The sequence below is a fragment of the Lineus longissimus genome, chromosome 4 (assembly GCF_910592395.1).
Source record: "Lineus longissimus chromosome 4, tnLinLong1.2, whole genome shotgun sequence".
In the NCBI taxonomy this organism is placed as follows: Eukaryota; Metazoa; Nemertea; class Pilidiophora; order Heteronemertea; family Lineidae; genus Lineus; species Lineus longissimus.
This window is the reverse complement of record NC_088311.1, coordinates 11,678,030-11,684,627: the sequence shown is the minus strand read 5'-3', so window position 1 is coordinate 11,684,627 and position 6,598 is coordinate 11,678,030. Positions and strand designations below refer to the sequence as shown.

The following is a 6,598-nucleotide window of genomic DNA, read 5'->3' as shown; positions in this document are numbered from 1 at the left end:
GCCTTCTATCATTACATTTGCCCTTCGGTTCACTAGGACACTAGACCAATTGGAGATGTGCCTTAGAGCTAAAACAAAGTTTTTGCTTTAAGTAACTTGATCTGTTAAAATCTATAGCATGGAAAATATTGCTACCATCTTGCTTTAAATACACTGCTCGTCGTTGTTGATTGCCTTTTGGGTTATGACATCTGGATTCCGTAGAAGGTTCGAACATCTTCCATGCCCATTTGTTGGAGTAGCATTTATGGAAAACATAAATTGCGAGCTGTTTGAGCCTTGTTGGCGTAACTTTCTGATATGATTTTGAAATGTTTCAGGCTGCAATAAAAGATTGGAAAATTCCACCTCATGTCTCAATTCGTGTTGGATGATATGACGTTGCATCTGGTCAGCATGTTTGACAGAACCAGTGATTATGTAACTCAATGCTAGGCAAAATGATACATTGTTATCAGTAATTGCATGAGTTGCCATGGAAGTTATCGAATTTGACAAATGGGTGCAATGACCCATGTAATGAACCTCTGAGGTATAAGGCAATGCAAGTGTGTGACACTGCTGTTTTTGCCAGTTGTAATCAGGTGGCATGAATTTGCTCGGTTGGACAGTTTTGACGTCACAAGTTGTTCCTTGTACAAAATTGGCAGGGATCGTTACATTGGACAGAACTTCAAAATGGACTCCACTTTCATTAGTCAAGTGAACACTTGGAAAACCCTCTTCATGAGCACAAGCTGATTTGTGATGGTGCCATGTATGTTTATCTGAACCATTTTGAACAGGACTATAAAGGATTAGGTTGAATAATACCTGTGTGACTCTGCAGTTGTCGAAAGTTTAACACTCTTCCTTGGCATGATTGCACTTGATGCTGATGAAAATAATCTGTAAAAAAATAGTACATGTTAGTACTTAAAATGCATTGTTGAATGAACACCTGTATGAAAATGTATGAAGATAAAGCAATGGAAAATAAGATGGTTAGAGCGTTTACATTGTCGTGGTGATCCAAAGTCTCCAACGTATTCCATGTGAAGCTTAACGAGGACATGAGCATGACATGGCAGAGGGTGGCACCAACAGCCCAGCACTTTACCAGTTAACTCTGGTAGAAATGGAACTAAGTTTTGACGTGCATATATTTCAAATTTTTGGCACACATCTTCCCTGGTGAGGGGCCCCATTTTGAATGGATTGCCCCACCTGCCTGCCCCCGGTTTGTTATAGTTTGGAACTAGTTTCTTTATGTTCCTCCCGACATAAACATGTCTTTCATCCTGCAACCATTGTTCCAATTTCATGCCTTTTACATTGATGACAAAGATTTTCCTGAAGTAGAAATGAACAGCATGAGCATCATCACCACAACCTGGAACAGCGCACTTCACTATTAGTTAACAACAACCACAAACTCAACAATGGCAGAATGATACTGATCATAACAGCTTTTGTTCTTTCTATGATGTGTACTTCTTGCCATCATTACTTATAATTGTAATAATTTCATTCATTATCTTACAGCAGTAACACTTACCAATTTGAAAGAGGATAAACTCACTGGATGAAATGGACTGTAGTACAGATGATATTGTTGAACCTGAAACAATAATGAACGTTTTATAACATTGAAACATCTGCTAGATAAATGCTTGCATGTTTCCGAACCATTGCATGATTAAATCATAATGTTGTGGCACAAAACGTAAATTGGCAACCAGGGCATGAAAATAAGGTTTTTCACTCGGAATCTATGAACAGCTTCTGACTCAATTTTTTGATAATAAGGGAGGCTGTTGATAAGATAGGTACAGGAGGCCTATGCCCAAGCAATAGTTGATAAACCTGGAAAGAAAAAAGCTAATTGACATTAACTTGCAATGACTGGTTAAATCATGCCAAGCATCCAAAATGATTGCATCAGCCACGACCATGCGGCATGTCCGCAGCGCATGCATAATCCGTGATGCACGTCTTACACATGTCATGCATGTAAACCTAGATCATGCTCAGATCACGAGCTCCATCCAAGAAGTAAACAACTGCCTATTACTAAACAATAAACGAATGAAACACATCATGATATCATTTGTAACATCTATAACTCGTACTTGACATAATCGTGAAAATCGAAATCATTTCAGTAATTGCAGTCAGTGAAACTTACCAGTTTTGACAAGACAAAAACTCGATGCCGCAGTAGTAATGGCTGCTCGCAAACAAAGGCTGGCAGTCAGTGAAACATTAGATTGGTACCCGATCCCTCCGCAAGATGGCGAGAACCAATCAGAACTCCACTGTTAATAGAGACAGCTATGAATATTTCTCCAGTTTTGCCGATGAAATCAAGTCAATAGACAATACAACTTATTACGGCATCAAAAACTAAAAGCTTGAAGGCTTTTTAATAAAGTTTTAAACACTGAAAAAACCTCCAAGGAACAATGGCGTCCCTTATGTACAGCCGAGCTTATATTATATTCATGACGTCACAGCCTTATACAAGGACTTTTTGTTTTCATATTTTATTTCTTTTATAAAGCATGGTTGATAAGAAAAAACAGCAACACACATACGGGCACTAAAATCCCATTTACATTAATTTGTATTAATTAGATCTACTTAAACTGTATGATAAATATCACTACCCAAATAATTACCAGATTTACCTCATTCCCTACAGACAAAATAAAAATCGTAATGCTTCGTAGTGTAAATCTTACCCTGTTCCCTGCAAGTACCAAAAACCCTCTAAACTCTTTGATCAAAATTGCCGAAATCGATATTTCTGGACCATTATGTGCTCTGATCATATAAGGGGACAGGCCTAGACATCACTACTAAAATGTTGAGACCTCTTGCACTAAAATTGGTTTTGTAATTGCTGAGTGAATGGACCGACAAAAAAGGAGGAAAAAAAGGAGTGATGAATATAATAGAGAACTTGTTGAAGTTCCTGTTCCCTGCAAGTACCAAAAACCCTCTAAACTCTTTGATCAAAATTGCCGAAATCGATATTTCTGGACCATTATGTGCTCTGATCATATAAGGGGACAGGCCTAGACATCACTACTAAAATGTTGAGACCTCTTGCACTAAAATTGGTTTTGTAATTGCTGAGTGAATGGACCGACAAAAAAGGAGGAAAAAAAGGAGTGATGAATATAATGGAGAACTTGTTGAAGTTCCTCAATAGAAATAGAGCCCTGCGGCGGATTCTGGCCTGCAGATATTGGGTTGCATGAAAACCAGAACTTGAGCGGGTCAGTGAATTCTGGTCTGCAGCCTCCTCTTTTCACAAGACGATTGGCGTGGAATTGGTCAGTACTGCAAATTACTGGGTCACGCTAATTTCCAACTAAAAGATGGAAGGCAATGTGCGTGCGGATGTGTGTGCTGCAACATTGATTCGGTACGTACTTTGTTTCATGATCGACTTATGATACACGTACTTCTAAGGTTGGATGTTAGGCATACTGACACAGTAATCAGCCGAGAAGAGTAGTGAACATTGCTTGGACCTAAAGTACACATACAGTTGAACTTCCCTTAGCGGACACGTCTCTATGGACTCCCTCTCTATTAAGGATACTTAGTTTTTGTCCCAAATTGTTGTTTCATCCAAATTGACCGCTCTAATCAGGACACCTCTCTAATTAGGACATTTCTTGTCAGTCCCGAGGGCATCCTTAATATAGAGTTTCTACTCTACCATATTTCATCAAGAGCAGACCTTTGAGAGCAGACCAAAGGCGTGGAGGAGGAAGACACTGTGACCTTGACCGTTAGTCGATCTGACACTGTTGGCGATCCCCACGTGTACTATTACAGCCCTAGATGAGAACGGGTTCATTTCATCGAAGTAGACAGACCAGACGTGGTTAATCTGACCCCACATGCACTATTACGGCCCAAGGTGAGATGGATTAATTTCATCAAAGTAGATGGACCGGACCAGACCAGAAGGGGTTAATCTGACCTGGGAGAGGGAAATTATACTTACCAAGTATAACTCATCCAAGATCTGACCCCACACGCACCATTTAGCTTGATGCAAAGGGTTCATTTAATTGAAGTACGTAGATGGACCAAGGGGTTCATTTCAACGAAGTAAATGGACCAGAAGGGGTTAATCTGACCCCACATGCACTATTACGGCCCTAGACTGATGAGCATGGGTAGTTCGTGTAGATGGATCAGAAGTGGTTAATCTGAACCAAATGCACTATAACGGTTAATTTCAACCAAAATAGATGGACCAGAAGGGGTTTATTTCATCAAGAGCAGACCAAGGGCCTGGAAGTGGAAGAAACTGTAGTTCATCTTTCATATTTTTTCAAGAACAGACAAAGGGATAAACAAGGAAGACCCAAGGCCCAAATGCCATCTGTGCTGATTCAACTTTCTATAAAACCCATTTCTAGTTCGTTTCAATTTCATTTCTATTATATATCTTGATTTCTTGATTTCTTATTTCTTGCTTTACAGACGCCCGGTCGGTTCCGACAAGGTCAGTTCACCTGGAGTGAAATCCCATTTAGACGGTGCGGGCCGGTTCGTTTTAAAATGTATCAAAAGGCCTACGATGCTCACGTTTAACTCAGAAAAGTCTATGTTTTATCGGCCATTGCATCCTCCCTGTCACAGCTTTGACTGCACGTAGAATTTACAGACCAGTTTGACAAATATTCGAATCTCAAATGTACATGTAGCTAGTGTCTATGGACTTCCCTTGCAATATATTTACTGTAGGCTACAGTCCCAATTAACTGATGGAGATTATAGGATACACAATGGTTACATATATACACTTATCTTAGATGTATAACACGACTCATCGCTATACAATGTATACATAAAACACACACAGATTCAAAACGACCTGGTCGGTTCGCATTTACACGACAGCGCAAACACGCCTTAACCGGCTGCATTCTTCTTAACCGACCCGAGACTGCGCTATTTGGCGAGTTTCAAAGGTCATATCGGGCTAGTTAAAATCCCATTTGCACGGTGCGTGTTGAACCGAACAGGATCGAAGCCGCACCGTGTAAATTGGGCTATTGATTCGACCATATTAAAATTTTGATAGCCACACAAAAGTAGCAAGTATTTACCTAGAAACCCATATATAGTCATGTTGATAATAGGAAACCAGTTGTTAGTTAATATTCCTGTAGTTGCATGGCCCGAGTTCATACATGACGGGGGGGGGGGGGGGCTTATTAAAGGTAATGGAAGATATTATAATTATAACATAGAAATCCTTAGCAAAAATGTCATATTTTCGGGCCTTTTTTCAAATGTCTGTTACACAACAAGGGATGGAATTAGGTGCAACCAAATACAACAGATATCTGACCTACTAAACATACAATGCTCTGCTGAAAACCGCATTCAAATATCTTATTTGATCTCTCTGTGATATTTAAAAAAAACGGTGTACATTTACTCTCTGGTAGGACTTTACCTCTAAAACTATATACATGTATCACACACACTCAGTGTCAGTCACATGAAAATGATTGACATGATTGAGATGGGATACATGCCAGAACAACATACATGTACATAACCTCATTTTAGTTTGTTGCAAATTAAATGACTTTTTTCTGATATCCTATCATTGGGCTTCCCAAATGTTTTTGGATATACATGTATATGCAGTCTGTTCTGGCTTTGGGCCCAATGATGAAAAAAGTTTACATGTTCAATCAAGGAAGGTATTTTTGTGTACCTGATCTTCATGGAATCTAAGATAAGGACCATGATTTATAGATAACATGATAAACTTTTTAATAGCTTTCATAATCAATTTTCTAATCGGCATGGTCTCGAGTCTGATTGGCTTATAACAAACTTCCTTGTCCGCATTCCGACGTTTTTTTGTTATTTTTGCTATTTAAAATACCAAGAAATAATGAGGACTTCGCTCAATTGTCTTGTATGTAGTTCAATACTTCATAAATGAAATTACTTTAACCCTCAAACTTACAAAACTTCAAAGAACAAACTTTTCCATGGCAGGGGGAGGCAACATTGTTTTTTACAGACTTGAAATCCTTTATTCTAATTCAAAGTGCCAGGAACGTGCAATGCATGTAATGCAATTTTGGTCGTTTCCGAGGATGCTATGACTTTTTGCTTTTGCGCCTCACCAACAAAGCGTGCTGTTTGATTCAGAATTGATGAGGCCACGGAAAAAGCAGGAAAATAGCAATGGGGTGGCAGAATTTATGTAAACGTGATTCCCAATCAAAAACATGGATCAATAACTGATTTTCTTACCAATTTTATAAGATATTCATTTAGAAATGTTGTCGGTATACGTGAAAAGATTTTAGGGCGTAGATATTGAATGATACAACTATTTAGCGAAATCATCCTTTAAGAGAGTCATATTTATGATTTGCAAGGAAGATTGATGGAAAAACCCCAATATTATTTGAATTCCACTCTAGAGTCGTCGGTCTGGTCAATGCATTCGTGTTTGGATAAATATCTTGTGAAGTGTTCTGTACCCGATCATTAATTCAAAAATTCCGATTGAATTTTACTTCCTCCTCTCTCACATTCTAAAACATTGTAAAATGGAATG

General features: G+C 38.8%; 1 long non-coding RNA gene across 1 annotated transcript; it reads right to left on the bottom strand.

Moving 5' to 3' along the window:
* Positions 1-813: 813 nt before the first annotated feature.
* On the bottom strand, positions 814-2,338 carry LOC135487241 (uncharacterized). The gene is made up of 3 exons (XR_010446791.1): positions 2,168-2,338; positions 1,538-1,600; positions 814-888 (listed from the first exon to the last, which is right to left on the bottom strand). It is a non-coding gene; the product is annotated as an uncharacterized LOC135487241 (long non-coding RNA).
* Between the last annotated feature and the right edge of the window lie 4,260 nt (positions 2,339-6,598).